This window comes from Sminthopsis crassicaudata, chromosome 5 (genome assembly GCF_048593235.1).
Source record: "Sminthopsis crassicaudata isolate SCR6 chromosome 5, ASM4859323v1, whole genome shotgun sequence".
NCBI classification, from domain to species: Eukaryota; Metazoa; Chordata; class Mammalia; order Dasyuromorphia; family Dasyuridae; genus Sminthopsis; species Sminthopsis crassicaudata.
The window spans coordinates 119,612,275-119,630,956 of NC_133621.1; the positions used below are offsets into that span (position 1 = coordinate 119,612,275).

An 18,682-nucleotide genomic window follows, 5' to 3' on the forward strand; every position below is an offset into this window, starting at 1 on the left:
CATCTGGGTTCCTGGTCACTGCATCCAGTGCAGGTGCAATGTCAGCTGCAATCTTCCCCTGATCAGCCATTCACTTCTTCACAATCTGCAGGATGAAAGGTCTGCAAAGATAAAACTTCACAAGAGCTTGCTATTGATTCAGCTGTATCTGCTTGGCCAGACCATCATCCCAGGAAGTCAGATTTTCCTATCATCCTCTTAAGTTGACTTGGGTGGGATAAACAGTCTTACCTATCTTGACTTTAATTATTTCTGCCACTCTGAAGTTCAATTTGAATTATTATTTTAAATTATTTATGGGTAAATTTGAGAAAGCCAGATGATCTCCTGATTAATTACTCCATCTTCCTGATTCATTTTCCTGACAATTTTGTGAGTATTATTTATTTGTTTGTTTTAGCATTTTGCAGAAAGCTTAAATAATCGATCCATAGTTACACAGCTAACAGCTTTCTGAAACAATATTTGAATCCAGGCCTTTTTTTCTTGTTCCTGGGGATCTTTCTAGTATACAACACCCTAAAGTTAAGAAGAATTTCAGATCTATTTTATCAGAATATTATGCAAAGTTAACTAAACCCCTAATGAAACCATTTTTCAACATTAGTTTTTGAGACTCGACAATGCATGTGCTTTTGATAGTCTTAGAATATTATAGGAACATCAAAGAGCACCTCGCTCCTTTTGCCCAAAGTCAAAAGAGTTGAAGGGATTTGCCTGAGATTACACAGTGTCAGAAATGAGACAAAAATGGGTTTCCTGATTCCAGAGTTACTATGTTACAATGCAATCATGAATTGTAGAAAATAAAGCATATCACTGCTATACATTTTATAAAGAAACAACTGGAATTTACATAAAGCTTTAACATTTGTAAAGTTCTTTTTTACACATTATCACGTTTGAGCTTCAAAATCACCTATGCAAGATGTATTATAAAATTATTAACTCCACTTTATAGGTGAAAACACTGAGGCCCAAAAGGAACAACTGATGTGCACAGAAATACATAGCTAGTAGGTGAAAGAGACAGAATTTGACTGACTACAAGTCTATCCCAGTATTCACTTAAAATACGCTTTTCTAAATATGCCTTAAAATATTAAAAAAGACATTACTTTGCTGTGTTTAAGATTATTCAACCATAGTCATTTGATAAAATGATACTTTACATTTGGAGCCTCAGTAAATGAACTCGGAGGATTAAGAAAGTTACCTTCTAATTTCAATTTGTTTATTAAATACTTACATAGTAACTTTTTCAGAGAACTGAATGTAATAGGAGGAGGTATAATTACAATCTTTATTTGTTGACTTCTATGCCTATCTAGAATCTTTTTGTGGAGCATGATGTTAACTGATTTTAGATAATATTTTAAAGTTTATAAAGCACTTAACATACATTAATTATATCATCTAAGCCCCATAATTTTGACAAGTGAGTAATTAAGAGCAAATAACAGATCTCAAGAAAGTATAAATCTTATGAATTAATGGATCATCATGCCAAATCAGGAAAATAGTAAGGAAATTCAAGGAAACAGAAAGAGCCCATAAAGACTTCATGGTTCAATGATAGATAGATGAGGAAACCTTGTCCATATAGCTACCATGTCAAAAGTGGAAGGAACTCAATTCTTCCTGTCTCTACACACAGTGTACTGTTATTATTTGGTAAGACACACTAACTCTTTATGGTTGAGAACCTGTATCATTGACACCTTGAGAAGAATGTCTAGACCTATCTAAAATACTTTGTCTCTACCAGTCACAGATAGTAGTTTAGATAAACTGGCAAACATTATCAACTGAAAGTCTTCTATTGTGAATTATATAACTGGTCTTTGAGCAGTTATCTGAAAATAATTATCGTACCCAGGAAGTTTTCAACACTTCTGAAACAAATATCTACAAAATTGATAAAAAATTTAGTGCTGGATTTTTTTAAATTCATAAATTAGACTGAACCAACAGCATGACTATGCAATTGAATCTAATTAAGCTTTCAATTGAATATCAGCAGATTTTGCTTCTTGAAAAAGTCACATAGAAATTGTCTGGCTGTACAATTACTCTATTTCCCCTGGTATATAACAGAATTTTCATTTTTGTTTTCTTGGATTGACATTAAAATAATTTTTCTACATGTTGAAAACATATATAGTATTTGCTTTTAGAGGAAAGAGAACACACAAGAGTTGGATTGTGCTGTCTCACATTGATTTATATAGCACATTTTCTTCCAGCTAAATGATGCTACCTCAACAATACAGGGCATATGGCTATTTTTTTCTCTTGGTTCATGTTTTCCTATCACCCCCTTTGGTATGGGCTAAATGCATTTCCTCACATTTTTTTTGCTTATGTTATATTCATTATGCTTTTTCAGATGCCTCCTTTTCATGAGAATGGTAAAGGGTAGGAAATAAAATCCTGAAGAAACCAACAAGGGAGAATATTATTGTTTCATCACAGTCATATTGGTGGTCTATTGGAAACAGAGGCACAAAGACCATATCTTTATGAGATGGTGCAAAGAACCCTATACTGACAGACAGGAAATCTAGGATTGAATCTGCCACCCACTAGCATTTTGACTATGGAAAGGTATGGCACCCCTCTGAATCCCTGCTTCCTAAACTTTAAAAATCAGTTTAGACAAGATGATCTCTAAGGTGTCTTATAGCTTCTTAATGAAAAGAATTGTTTGTTTGTTTTTTTTTTCATTTTTCTATTCCAGTTCCTACCACAGTGCCAGGCACATCATAAGTGTGTAAATAATAGATAATAAATGCAAAAGGAGTTGGATTAATTCCACATCTAACTAATAATATTAAGTGATTTAGTTTATTGATTATTTTCAGATCAAAGTATTGTGGGGAGAACTATTGCTCAAGTCTGTTTTCACCAAATCTGTACTTATAATCAGAAGAGATAATATAACCCAAGCTTAAGTTCCCTTAAGATAGGGAATATTTGTTTTTGTCAGTCTTGTACCTAGTATCTTATCCTACTTAATTTAAATAGTAAATGATTATTAAAGTAAAGTTATCATTACATGATTAAATGATTTAAATGGTTGTTAAATTAAAATGATTTAAATTGACTGGTGGTTAGGCAGTACATGTGAAATCCCATATTCTTGTAGATTCCCACTCCCTTGAAGGGATAAGGTTGACATATACTAATGATTAAGGGCAATTAATGGGTCTCAAGAAAAACCGCATCCTATGAATAAAAAGAATGTTGTGCTAAGTCAAGCAAACAGTCACCAAATTCAAGAAAGAGGAAGAACCATAAAGAGTTCATAGCCACAGTTCAGTGCTGGAGAGGTCAACATTAATGAGCCTCAATCATTGGAATAATTGAACTTAGTCAAACACATTATTAGGAGAGAGACAGGGCAACTTGTTGATTTCACTGTTATGGAGAACTGTCAATAAGGTAATTTCCTTTATGAAGGCAGGTTTACCTGTTCTCTAATTAATAGTCTTAGAGATTTTCCTGGGCTACTAAGAGATTTGGTAATTTGTCCATGATCACATACCTAGGACTCAAACCTATACCTTCCAGACCTTGAAGCTCACTCTCTGTCCCTCCATGCCTAACATGCTTCCAAAAGGACAGAGTGACATTTTTCTCCTGCAAATTCTCCAGTTAGATAACTTTTTTTTCCACTTCAATATGGCCATTTGGTTACTATGAACCTTTCTCAGACCTCTAATTAGTATCACCTTGAACCTATATTGCAAATATTAAAGGACTGTATAAATCCTATCTTTTAATAGAATTTTAGATACTTAAACATTTTCCTCCCTCCATGGATTTGTGATTTTATTGATATCAATAGATACTTCTTTGAATAAAGTCAATTACAAAGTGTTTATGGCTTGCCATTTTGTGTTTTATGCCCATGTCCTCTTATAAGCCCTATATAGGGGGCCAAGATCCTGGGGACTTGACTTTAGAAATTTTCACATAGGGTGTATATCAATAGAGCACCTGGTCATTTACTGGTTATCCTACAGTCCAGCTATTTAATTAATCACTTCTTTTTTTTCTATCATTTACCTCTCTTATCAAAATATTTTATATTGTTTTTGTCCTAATATATGACAGCCTATTTCTGCCAACTGCAGACCTCTTTGTCTTTTTGATGCCTTAATACTTAAATTCTTTGGAAATATTAGGATTTTCTATGACATAGCCATGAATGTTTGTTGTGAGGAGAATTTTGGGTCATTTGAAAACATGAAATTTCCCAAATTCAATCCAGCCCAAACTTCTCCAGTAGCCAATATCTCTCCAGTAATTGGGTTCGGAAATCTTAGTGTGATATAGAAATCTTTTCAGTAATAGAATTTGGCCTGAATTTCTTCTCTTGTGACCTATGGAATATATAATGGTAGGTATGTGCTTTCAGATGATGTAACATTCTTCCCAGGCAAAGCCACATTGTACTATAGTTAGTGTTTAATGCATACTTGTTGAATTGAAGTAAACTTAACTGAATTTGCTATTTTAACTTTTTGGACAGAATCAAGAAATTGGCAGAATTATATAGAAATTTGGTCCCGCTCAGGAAAAAGAAAAGAGGATAAAAATACTTGGATTTGAAATCTCTCATGAATTTTTTTAAACATAGGAAGTAACAGCTCCATTTTTCTGAGAGGTAGGCTATACCTTGCCTAGGGATTTCAGACTATAGCATTCACTGTGATTGCACTACATTGTTACAAACTGCTTGTTCATTTTTGGCCTATTATTGTGTTTTCCTCTATTTTGCTCTCTGCTATTTTTTTCTGTATTGATTGTTACCAAACAAATCCCACTTTATGTAGTAAATTCTCAGTAATCCACACTAGACATAACATAGAGGCATAAATAACCTAGAATGGTGGATAACCCCAAAATTGCTTCTATTTAACTTTGGCAAAATGACAGGACTTTATTTTTTTTAATTAAAGCTAACGTCTTCGTATTTTACTCAGGCTTTTACCAGCTCTAATTTGTATCTTGGAGCATGCCTCAACAGATAATTGGGGGAAATGAACCAGAAAGTGTGCAGGCTGGCAGGAAGAAGTCAGTTTGGGATGAAAACATTGTTTTGGATAAGCTGAGCTGCATAGAGATAGCTGAAAGTCATCTCATACAAGAAGATAGATGCAATATACAAAGAGAGGTTGTGTGATTTAGGAGGGAAGAGTGCCAGACCTGGAGTTAGGAGAGAACCAGATTCATGTATTACTTCTGACATTAACTATGTGACTATACAGAAGTGTCAAACTCTCTTAGCTTCAGTTTCCTCATCTCTAAACCAGAAATTATAATATCTATCTACCTCACAGGTTGCTCTAAGAATCAAATTTAAAAAATGAATCTACAGTGGATAGAGTATTGGATCAGGAGTCAGGAAAATCTGTGCTCAGATTCTGCTTCAGACATTTTTAGATGTGTGACCATGGGCAAACGATTTAACCTCTGATTGCCACAGTTTACTCATCTGCAAAATGGTAATAATAATGGTACTTTCACATACTTGTTGTGAGGTTAAACTGAGGTAAAACTGCTAAGAAATATAAACTCCACAAACCTTAAAACATAATATAAATGAAATGATAGCTGTTTTATATGAAAAGCCACAACAATAATATCATTTATTATTGAGTAAAAATACCAATAATTCAGTGCTGAATTGAATTTACACAAAATACATGAAGAAATTCTGGAAATTTGAAATAGTAGAAATGTCATGTAATAATGACAATAATAACAACGATAATTAGCATTTAAAAATACTTTAAGATTTCCAAAATATTTTGTTTTTTACCTAATTTAACCTGTAGAATAATTCTGCAATATTAAAGTAAATGACTTTTTCTAGTGACACTCTTTCTGTTAGCTCAGTGTTATGAGCAATAAGGCTACTTATCTATGTAGCATATTACCTGCAAGCCTAAGTAGATACAGTTTAGAAAATCTATTTTTACTGAAAACCCCATTCTTCTCTGAGAGGTGGATGAATCATTGCCAAATAATATATCACCTTTGTGTTCTCTGAGCCAGGGAGCTGCCTTCTCTATGCTAAAAAAATATGTTTGGTACAATACAATGAACATTGGGAGATTTTTCCTCACCTCTAGACTAGCTTAAAAAATAGAGGATATTCCATAGAAGTTCTTTCAAGACTGAATCATCAGTTTCCCTTGTAGCTAAAACTTGATTCATTTTTTTCTTTTATTTAAACAAAGTTCTATTGCCATTTCTCTCTCTCTCTCTCTCTCTCTCTCTCTCTCTCCCTCCCTCTTTCCTTCTCTCCCTCTCTCCATATATGTATATGTATATCTATATCTATCTATCTACATGCACACAATTATATATATATATATATGCATATATATATACACATACACAATTATATATATATTATTACATACACAATTATTTAAAATATATTAGTTTTGTTTCCATAATATCTAGTATCATAGTATATAGAATTTGAGCTTCAAGGTACCTCAAAAGTTATGTAATATGTTCATTTTCCAGATAAGGAAACATACCCAAATAGGTTAAGTGACTTGTCCAAGGTCACCTGGGATACCAGTTGTCAGAAGCAAGCTCCAAGCTAGTCTTTGGACTCCAAATCTACTGCATCATTCTTCTTCCTCCTTCTCTATTCTCCTCTCCATAATTCACATAGTCACACATTGCCTTTTATCTCCACTATTGAAACACCTTTCTTCTACTGTCTGTGTCTCCATTCTCTCCACTCTCCATCTGCCAAAGGCTGTGAAAATAATCTACTTAAACTTAGGCCTAATCATTTCACTCTTTTGTTCATTGGATCCCTGTTGCCTCTAATAGAAGAAACTCATCAGCCCTTTGCAATATGCCTCCAGCCTACCTTTAGAAGCTTTTTGAGCATTATTTCTGTTCTTGTATGCTACATTAGAACCAATCCTCACTATTTACTTTATTTTGAAAATAGCATACTATATCCTTCCTCCATGCCTTGCCCAGGGTGCCTGAATTCTTCTAATACATCTTTCAGATGCTTTTGCATCTTAGAATCACTACTTCCTTTTTAATCTTTTTTTTGGAACTTCTGATATGAAACTTTCCTTGATGCCCTAATAGATACTAATCCCTTCCTTCCCAGATTTTCTTCCTTTTACTTATCCATATTTTTGTTGAATCTTCTCTGTAGAATGTGAGCTCCCCCAGGGCAAGGATTATTTTTTGTTTTAGTATTCATATCCCTAGGAGAGAGTTCAGTTCTATGGACTTACCAAATGTCTGTTGAAATAAATAGTATTTTCACCTTTTCTCTAGTTTGCTTGTTTTTTGTTTTCTTTCTCATTTTTTTTCTTTTTGGTCTGATTTTTTTGGAACAACATGATAATTGTGGAAATATATATATATATATATATATATATATATATATATATATATATATATAATAAATTGCACATGTTTAACATATATTGGATTATTTGCTGTCTAAGGGAAGGAGTGAGAGGAAGAGAAGGAGAAAAATATGTGGAACACAAGGTTTTGCAAGGGTGAATGTTGAAAGCTACCTTTGCATATATTTTGAAAATAAGACGCTATTATTTAAAAAAAAAAAGTAAATAGAATAGGACAGAATTGTTGAAGGTCCACTCTAATTCTAAATGTCTATGATTGAAAAAGTTATCTATTTGTTTAGGGTTATGCATATGTAAGGAAATGGAATTCCTCTCCTAAACTTCTTTTGAAATCTTCAATAGAAATCTGTATTCTAAAAACAGTTTTTTTTTAATTCTATGAATTTGTATGAATAAATAATATAAGCTGTTAGCAACTGGCAGCTCATTTTTACAAGAAAGGAAAACACATACCACTAAAATATTTTTAACCATAAATGACACTTTGGAGGAAACATTTAAGACAGAAACCTGACTTTTGCAAGGTGCAATATAAAAATGCATCATTTGGCTTGTTTATATTTCTAAGAGAAAAGGTGACAGGTTAAGAGCAGTTATCTGAAGATGTAGATTTCAAAGCCAGAAAAACTTAGATGGATAATAACTAGCAATTTCATTTATAATAATAGTCACATAGAAGTTAAATCCTAGGAAGAAGTATACCAAATATATCTTTTTGGTCAATTTGGAGTCTGAAAAATATTTTAACACCTTTTAATATAAATTGACTAATTAATGTTAAGAACAAAATTAAAAGAAGGGTTCTTTACTATTTCCAGATGTATAAGTCATTCAGAACCAAGTACCCAAAATCAGAACATGCATTTTTGGGTGATTTGGATTAGATGGCAAAGTTAGATGGCAAATTGCTAACATAATCTATTGATTCAGTTAATTTGAGGAAATTGCCATGTTGATGATAGAACCAGCCTCTTGGCTGTTCCTGACCCCTTACTTCTAAGACCCAGGATCAAACTCTCAACTCCCACATTTCATCTGAAGAGGAGGTTATTTTTAATTATAATGGAGTTTTTGTTATTTTGATAGGAAGATATATTTTATCTTAAATCAAATAAGAATTTGTTTTCTAATGAATCCTATATGCCAAGCAATTTGTCTTTGGGAGAATGCTACATTTCTTGGCCTGCTATAAGTTGAGCATAGGACAAATGTAAGAATGCATTTTGAATTGTATGAGAATTTATCTCTGATGAAAGGAAGCTAACATCTGAAGTATTTAACATGCTTATATGCTAGAGGAAAAAAATAGAAGTCTAAATATTGGACTTAACTTTAAAATCACTTATGAAGAGAGCTAGAACATCACTTTCATATAATGTATTCTGCAAATATTTCCTTATGCTTAACAATCTGGAAAAATTATTTTGAAGTAATTTTTAAAAGCTAAATATCAGAAATCCAAGGTAAAATAGAAGACAATTTGATGCTTTCAAATAAGAAATACATGTTATCTGGAAAAAGCCTTTAAATTTAGTACTATATATAAATATATAATGGGAGGTAATAAACATGAATTGGAGAAAGAAATGGCAAACTCCTCCAATATCTTTGCCAAGAAAACCCTGTGGAAAATCTCACATAGAATCAGACAATAAACTAAACACTCTAAAGTGTAGACCTAAAAGCAGAAAGATCTGTTCATGTCTTAAGTCTGACACATATTGGCTAGGTGAAAGTCATTTAATTTAGTGTTTAAGCACTCTATCCACTGAGACATTTGGTTAGGCCCTGAGTATTTCAGGCAACTGATTATATACTGAAGAGGAGCTACCAATCTTCTTTGTTAGAGAGAGTTTGCTCACTATGAGCTCCCCATAGCAATGAAATTGTAAGTCAAGTCCAAGTAAAAAGGGGCAGAATACTATCCCAGAGAGAGACAGAAATAAAACTAAGCTATAAACTCTATCTTCAAGTAGCTTACAATATAGTAAGAAAACAGGTATGAGGAGCTATCCAGATAATAGAATCATAGATTTAGAGCCTGAAAGGAATTTAAAGGTCATGAAATACATACTACTTTTTTTACAAATGAAGAAACTGCTCAGTTCCCACTGTTGTAATGGTAATTGTAGTAGTAGTTGTTATTGTCTCTATAATCATCAAAGTAGGATTAGTAGAATAATTTGAATATAAGTCAATTCTAAATTCAGATGCGTCTGTTTCCACTGTTGTAACAATGTACAATGGATAGTATGCTGTACCTGTAGTCAGGAAGAACTGAATTCAAATCTAGCTTCAGACATTTACTTGCTATGTGACTCTAGGTAATTCACTTAACTTCTATTTGCCTTAGTTTCCTCAGTGGCAAAATATAAAAAAAAAAAAAAAAAAAGTGGGGATAATAGCAGTACCTACTTTACAGGGTTGTTGTAAGAATCAAATGAAATAATATTTATGAAGTCCTTAGCACAGTGATTTGAGTGGCACTATATTAGTTTTTATTCCCCCCCTTCTCTAGCAATATACAGAGTTCTTATGAGCACATAGGAAGGAGAAATATGTTCCCTCAATGGGAGGAAGGAATATTGGGATTGGGAAATATTTTGTGTAAGAAGTAACATTTGAGCTGGAAATTGAAAAAAAAATATATATTGGCTAGGAAGTCTTAAAGTGGAAGTGGTTTGGACAAATCAAAAATATCCTACAGCAATAGGAAAATGGATTCACTTTGGTTTCCAAAAGCTTCTTTGATTATGCCTTGCACTTTCATCTCCCAAATTAATTCCTCTCAGGACTTTAGTTTTATCTATAAATTGGAAAGGAGAAGACAAGATAACCTAACAAACCTTAACTCTAACTTTGATATTCTAAAATTTAGGTAATAACAATAACTTCTTTATAAAAATGTAATCAACTAAATTTTATATTACACATTATTATTATATTACATATATGTATATACATTGTATATGCTATATAACATAATATAATATAATAAATACAAAAAAACATAAAATAATATAATATGTATTGTTATATACATATACTTGCAATAATAATGTAATGTAGACTATTCCAAGATAAATATTTGAACATAGGTCTTCCTGACTCCAAGTTCAGTGCTCTATCTAGAATGCTACCTAGGTGGTTCATTCATGATTTTTTTATTGAAGCAATTATTTCAAAAACACATGGCTATCTCTATCTGTCTACATGTGTCAATGACACCATCATATGCCTAGAAAAGCACTGAATCAAAAGATCTGGGTTTGATCTAATACTTACTAGCTATTGGCAAGCCAACTAAGCTTGCTCAATTTCTTTTTTTTTTAGTTTATTTTAATAAACATTGTTTGATGAATTATGTTGGGAGAGAATAATCAGAGCAAATGGAAAAAGCCATTGGTGAGATAAAAAAACAGAAAAAAAAGAAGTGAACACAGCATGTGTTGATTTACATTTAGTCTCTTTAGTTCTTTCTCTGGTTATAGATCCCATTTTCTGTACAAAGTCCATTGGGACTCCTTTGGATCAGTGAACTACTGGGAAGAACCAAGCCTTTCATAATTGATCATTGCACATTTTTGCTGTTATTGTGTACAATGTATTCCTGGTTCTACTTGTTTCTCTCAGCATCAGTTCATGTAAATCTTTCCATGTCTTTCTATAATCAGCTTTTTCATCATTTTTATAGAAAAAAATTATATTCAATTATCTTCATGAACCACAACTTGTTCAGTCATTTCCCAATTGATGGGCATCTATGTCTTTTCCAATTCTTTGCTACTCCCCAAAAGAGAGCTGCTACAAACATTTTTGCACATTTAGGTCCCTTTCCCTCTTTTATGATTTTCTCGGGATACAGACCTAGTAATGGCACTGTTGGATCAAAGGGTATGCCAGGTTATATAGATTTTTGGGCATAGATCTCCAGATTGCTCTCCCAGAATAGTTGGATCATTTCACAATTCCATCAACAATTCAGATTCAGTTTTCCCACTTCATCTCCAACATTTGTCATTATACTTTCCTGTCATCTTAGCCAATATGAGAGATGTGAGGTGGTATCTCAGAGTTGTTTTAATTTGCATTTCTCTAATCAATAGTGATTTAGAGCATTTTTTCATATAATTATAAATGGTTATAATTTCATCATCTGAAAATTGTCTGTTCATATTCTTTGACCGTTTATCAATTGAGGAATAACTTGTATTCTTATAAATTTGACACAGTTCTTTATATATTTTAGAAATGAAACCTTTTTTCAGAAATACTGGATATAAAGATTTTTTTCCACAGCTTTTACTTCCCTTTTTATATTGTCTCTGTTGGCTTTGTTTAATGCAAAAACTATTTAATTTAGTGTAATAAAAGTTGTTCATTTTGCCTTTCACTATATTCTCTGGTTTGGTTTTGTTCATAAATTCCTCCCTCTTCTGATAGGTATCAAAGATCTGATAGGTAAATTATCTCTTGTTCTCCTAATTTGTTTATGGCCTAAGTCATTATGCCCAAATCATGTACTCATTTTGACCTTATTTTAGTATGAAGTGAACAATAACTTCTATTATATGGGAAGTAGACTACATAGTAACAAGTCAGAGGAGATCCAACACTGGAAATAATGTTACTGATTGAAACAATTAGGAATGGTTCATAGGGAAGATAATAGCTGACTTAACCATTGACGTCTATTTTTTATCCTTTGAAACCTGTAGGAGAGGCAATGTGCAAAGTCTTCAAGAAACAGTGATATTTCTTTAAGAAATATTTCCTTTTTTTTTTTTTTTTTTTTTTTTTTTTTTTTTTTTTTTGCTTAGGCAATTGGGGTTAAGTGACTTGCCCAGGGTCACATAACTAGGAAGTATTACGTGTCTGAGGCCAGATTTGAACTCAGGTTCTCCTCACTTCAAGACCAGTACTCTATTTACTTCACCATCTAGCTGCTCCTAAGAAATACTTCCTAAATTATAGCTCACAGTCCAAATATTATTATTTTGGAAATATAGTTTTTTTCCCCCAAATTACATTAACTTACATCATTTCTCTGACATGACTGGTCAACAGTATTCCTTAGGATATGATTAAAAAGAGGCTGTGACAAACATTTTTGTTAAAAATGTTAAATTGGATGTGGTGAAAACTTAGGATTCAGGATTATTATCATTTAAAGGTACTGGTTGTATACTTAAAATTTTAATAGGTAAGTGTCATATTAACAACTTTTATTATACATTGTTATAGATAATTATTATACATTGTTATGTGAATAACAGGACTACATCTCATATAAATCTTTTTTTTTTTCATCTCAACTAGGCCAGTCATTGTACTCTACACAGGTCCTTAATAAATTAATCAAGGCTCCTCTATAGTAAGTCATTAATAAATGTATCTTGAATTAAGTTGAATTGAAATAAATTCATTTGTTCCATTATTGAGTTACAATCTGAATTGGCACAAAGAGGAATTTCAGATATCTGTTAATGATGTAATGATAAATTCTTGACCAAAAAAAGTTGTTTCTGTTCATGGGAATGAATCCTAATCATGGCCAAAACATTCCATATCTAAATGAATATGAACCTGTACCAAAGCCTTATTCTGATGCTCCAGATATTCTGGAGTTGAGTCTTTATTGTCACTAGCAGACTTTAAGTTCTATGAAACTGAAAACATGTATCTATTTTTAAGTTCTTTCTAAATACCAGGCTTCCTAAATTTAGAAGGGGAGGGGAACACTACAACCCCTGAAATCACCTATGAGAGTGGATCAGGTTATTTATTTTCATCAATGGAGTTAGTCCCTACATTGCTGAAATCACAGGATTTTTGAAATATTTAAGTATTGAATATCTCCTTATTAATGAATTCTATCTTTTGTAATTTTCAAGAATCAAGTTTACCAAACACTTGAGATGATGTACCTTTAATTCTCTTTTCTCACTCTCATCCCCTCACAAGTCCTGGACCTCACCCCTGCAAATTTCCATTCTTCCATTCCATTATTGTATTTTTGTTTGTTATATTTAGAATGAATTGTCTTCACCAGAGACAAGCTCAAAGGTGAAGAAATTGGGAACAAAGAGAGAAAATCTTATAATGAAAGAGCATTTTAATACATTGTTTGATAGAGCTCTTATGTTGCTTTAGATTGGGTTAAATAATCTTTAAAGTCCCTTCTAATTCTGATTTCCTGTGAAAACTTTTCCTACATGTCTCAATATTACCTCAAACTTAACATGCTCCTAAGTGACCTCATCATCTTTTCAAAATATATTTTCCTAATTTGATATTTCTCTTAATTGCTTCACCAATTCTTTCTACCTAGAACTTACATGGCAATGGAAAGTTTAAAAAATTCACTTCATGTTATCTTGATTGATCCTTACAGGAGATGCTTTTATTACCCTCATTTTACAAATGAGCAAACAAAGAAAGTCAAAGTGATTTGGAATTATATAGCTAAGTATTTGAAATAAGATCAAACCCAGGTCTTCCAGATTCCCAGACCTGTGCCCTAAGTAGTATCCACCCAGTGAGCCCTAGTTCTTTAGACTTTATATCTCTGATAGATCTCTTTGATATTTCCTTATCAAACATTGACCAAAAATTATCTTATCCTTTCCTATCTTTATCCCTTATGTCTTAAATGCTTTTGTCTAGATTATTTTCCATTCATAAAGTCATAGCTAAAGTATCACCTAGCTTGAAACTTTTGCCATCCAAAAAGTTTGGATGACAAAACTTTTATTTTGTTACTCCTGACATCCAAAAGTTATTCCTTCTTTTTGAAATTTTCATAGCATTTTGTACCTTTCCTATATATTTCATATAATTTATTTCATGTTTTATTATTTATGTATATTTGTATGCATTTATGTGTGCTTGCCATTTTTATCCTTCTAATTGAATTATAGATTTCTTGGTGGGATAGTACCTTTTTAATAATTGTAGGCTCACACAGAACTTAGTACAGCTTCTTGAACATAGAACTTAATAAATGTTTACCGAGTCAAATTGAATTTTTATACAGAATCATTGTAAAGAGCATTGAGATCATGGATGAAGGTACTTGCCCAGTGCCATATGGCAAGACAGATAGATCTTGGAATAGAACTCCAAATTCCTGCTTCCCCAGCCTGTGTTCCTTTCATTAGACCAAACTGTCCCTATTATCCTCAGTAGGATGCAAGCTTGTATGACTTCTCCAATTCATTATGGAAATGAAAGGTGAGGTAGCTTCTGCTGTGTCAGATGTGGAAAGCTGTTGTCATGCCAATGGCAGATTCAGAGCTTTAATCACAAAGATCTCATGGGCTCTCGTATTTGGCACTTCTGTTTGCAATATCTTTGACAGGTTGTGCAGGAAGCAGAGGCTGCAGTTGGAATGTATGTTTTTGGCTGACTTTGGTATTCAAAAAACCCCAGTAATTCTTACTTTCCCATTTTATCAAAAAGGGGAAGTTGCTTCAGTCAAAGAAAGATAATGGTTGGCCTTCCAGGTTTTAATTTGGCAGTATTCAAAGAAGAGATCTGGAGAGGGTCATTTAATTCCCTTACTCTTAAGCTGATTACATTTTAGCCATTCCCAGAAAGATTTTTTAGTCTTTTTTGAAAAAAACACTCTATAAAAAAGAAAATTTCATCATATCTTCTATTATTTCTTTCCATTTCACACATTTTACATGAAGTAATTATTTTTATTAAGGTTTTTTATTTTCAAAACATATACATGTTTACTTTTCAACATTCACCCTTTGAAAACCTTATATTCCAAGTTTTTCCCTCCCTTCTTCCCACCCCCTCCCCTAGACAGTAAGTAATCCAATATATGTGAAAGATGTGCAATTCTTTTTATACATATTTCCACAGATATCATATTGTACAAGAAAAATCAGATCAAAAAAGGAAAAAATGAGAAAGAAAACAAAATGCAAGCAAACAACAACAAAAAGATTGAAAATATTATGTTGTGATCCACACTCAATTTCCACATTTCTCTCTCTGGTGGCAGATAGCTCTCTTCATCACAATACCATTGGAGCTGGCCTGAATCAGCTCATTGTTGAAGAGAACTACTCCAATCAAAACTGATCATCTTATAATCTTGCTACTCCTGTGTATAATGATTAACTGGTTAGGCTCATTTCACGTAACATCAACTGATGTAAGTCTCTCCAAGCATCTCTGAAATCATTCTGTTGATTGTTTCTATAGAACAATAATATTCCATAACATTCATATACCATAACTTATTCATCCATTCTCCAACTGATGGGTATCCACTCAATGTCCAGTTTCTAGCCACTACAAAAAGGTCTGCTATAAACATTTTTACACATTTGGGTCCTTTCCCTTCTTTATGATTTATTTGGAATACAAGCCCAGTAGAAACACTGCTGGATCAAAGGATATGAACAAATTGTAGACCTTTGGGTCTATATCTAAATGGTTTTCCAGAATAGTTGAATCCAATTCACAACCCCATCAACAATGCATTAGTGTCCAAGTTTTCCCACATCCTAAACAACATTCCTCATTATCTTTTCCTGTAATCTTAGTCAATCTGAAAGGTATGTAGTGGTACTTCCGAGTTGTTAAAATAATTCCTGATAGATCCCAAAATAAATTATTCTCTTTTTCCAAAAATTCCTTTTTATTTCCTGTTATTTCCTTATTGGGCTGTTTTCTTTGTGTCTTTGGAGAATGCAGTGATTTATAGAAATAGGAATAAGGACTGGACTTGTGATGTCACTAATATGGGAAACTAATATGAGAAATAGCTTTTTACTAATATAGGTCAGTATCTTCTCTGACACTTGCTGTTTTTATTATTTTTCTTTTTTTAATATGAAAAAATTATTATGAGACTAACAAACATGTTTAATAAATAAGCAGCAAATTTGTTTTGGAAATGATATAAGTGAAAATCTTAGGATGAGTTGTTAATTTTGGCCAACTATTGGCAACATGACTTTGATTTCTTAACTGTAAAAGTATTTTGATACTCTTCCCAACACTTCAGTGATCTCATGATCTCATCCATGATCTCAACTATGAGAGTACTCCTTCTATTGGTGGTGATAATAACCAATATCTATTGTCTTCTTTTCCCTGACTCCCATAAAGACTCTCCATATAAATAACTAGTATATTAGAAACCTTTATCTGCTTTTTATATTTTGTTGGTAGCATTCCATCACTTATACTGAGTTTCAGTTATTTTCTGATGGTTGTTACATGACTCATCCATCTTAGTTTTCTTGCAGCATTTCTTGCACATAGATCATCAGTGAAATTAAACATATCTTTGCGCACTAAGCTCTCATTAGCCCCAGGAATTATTGGAAAACTATAATTCTTCACAGATCAAAATATTCCAAGATTTTGAACATATAGGAGGATTCCTAGAAGAACATATGTGTTTAAAAGATGATCATATTTTATAATGTATTTCAGGGAGAGAAATATAACAGAAAATGAAAAAAATATGGACAGTATCACCCATCCAACCACCCCAACATGGTCCAGAGACCATTGAAAACTCTTAAACTATATGTTGTGAAAATACACAAAAAACTTTGAAAAAAATTTTCTTTATCTTTTATTGTGTAAAATAAAATACTATTCACTTATATTGGAAGGTTGTGCTTATATATGGCTTGAAAAGATATTTCAAAAGATACAATCAAGTGTTCTATTTTGGCTTTTGTTTTAATGAAGAGATGCCTATGCAATCTACATGAAATTCAGGAGATTCATCTTCAAAAAATCCCTAAAGGTACAAAAGGCAATTGAACATATTATATTATTTTTTCAACATGGCTCTATTGGTATCCAATATCAGTGTGCTCCAAATCTGCTCAGGAGGAATGGTTAGCATCACTTATTCACTGTACCACCACATAAATACCAAAGAACAAACAGAAAGCAACCAAATTTACTTCTTCCCTGTTTACTAATGCAAAGCTGCTCCTTATGATTTATAAACTTTCTTTAAACATCAGTGTGTTCTAGATCTCAGCCAAAGCAAATGTTTTCTTCTCCTTGGATGGCCCTCCAGCAATTAAGGGATTTTTTCCATCCATTATATAAATCTGAATCAGGTCAGACACAATATTATCAATGACTGACTTTGTAAGGTCTGCTTTTCTGCAGGCATGTCCTCTCAATAGCACTTGAGACAAGATAGAGCAGAGGTACAGTAATATGCTTGGCTGAGATAATGAAGGCACAATGCCCTATGATAGCTATCCTGCAGAAGGGCTCAGGCTGCCAGGGAGATGGGAGTCTACTCCCATCTAAGATAGTTCATCCAATTTTTTAAAGAAATAAGGTAGTAGAGCAGAGCAAATATTTGTCAAGATGCTAGAAAGAGAACCAGAAATGCAAAACTCTCACCATGAGTAATTAATATTGCATAATGCTGTGCCTCAGTTTCCAGAATCAGGAGGCTAAGACGAAAGGTTCATTCCTGGGATTTAAATTCCTGAAAGAGACATTGATGATGTCTCTTGTCCTGAGGTGCTGCTCTACTTTACCTGCCACATAAATTACTGATATAGCTATGAAAGTATCATATTCCTCTAATTTTGTCTCACAGAAAAAAATTATAATAAATGGTGTAGGCTAAGGGAAATGAAATGTTCTGCATCCCTCACTTGAAACAAGCCTCCATGATGAACTCACTCTCTACTCACTTCTTCACCCTGGGTGTTGCCCTTACTCTGTCTAGATTTCATGGGTAACATCCTCATCCACAGTGTATACATGGCCCCTTGGGTCCCTCAAAGTCAAACAGAAATCCAGTTCAGGTAACAAGGAAGGAAATAATGAGATGAACCAAAACAGGAAAAAGCATACAATACAACTATAAAATCATTATAGGAAATTATGTGTACATAAATCATGGGAACCTTAAAATTATGAACTTATCAGCATTCACAAAAGATTTCCTATGGATACCATAAATCTTTATAGTCACCTAGTCAACTGAAAGATACAGAGAAAACAAGATCCCATTACATTTAGTGTTTTTGACAATGAAGAGGCCTTTGAATTCACAGATTAGAACACTGTCACTTAAGGGCTCTCTTCCAAGGAGAAGTCATTCATAAGTATATTAAGATAATGCAGTATTTCTCAATGAATGCAATCAGAGATACTGCTGATAAATAACACTTCAACTACTAATATCAAAGCTAGTATAAAACAAAAGAGAGATGCTTACCAAAGGAATATGTCGGTGTCAT

General features: G+C 32.8%; 1 pseudogene; it reads right to left on the bottom strand.

The window, feature by feature from the left end:
- Nucleotides 1–17,443: 17,443 nt before the first annotated feature.
- The window catches only part of LOC141543897 (cyclin-Q-like), a 54,548-nt pseudogene continuing 53,309 nt past the window's right edge, over nt 17,444–18,682 (bottom strand).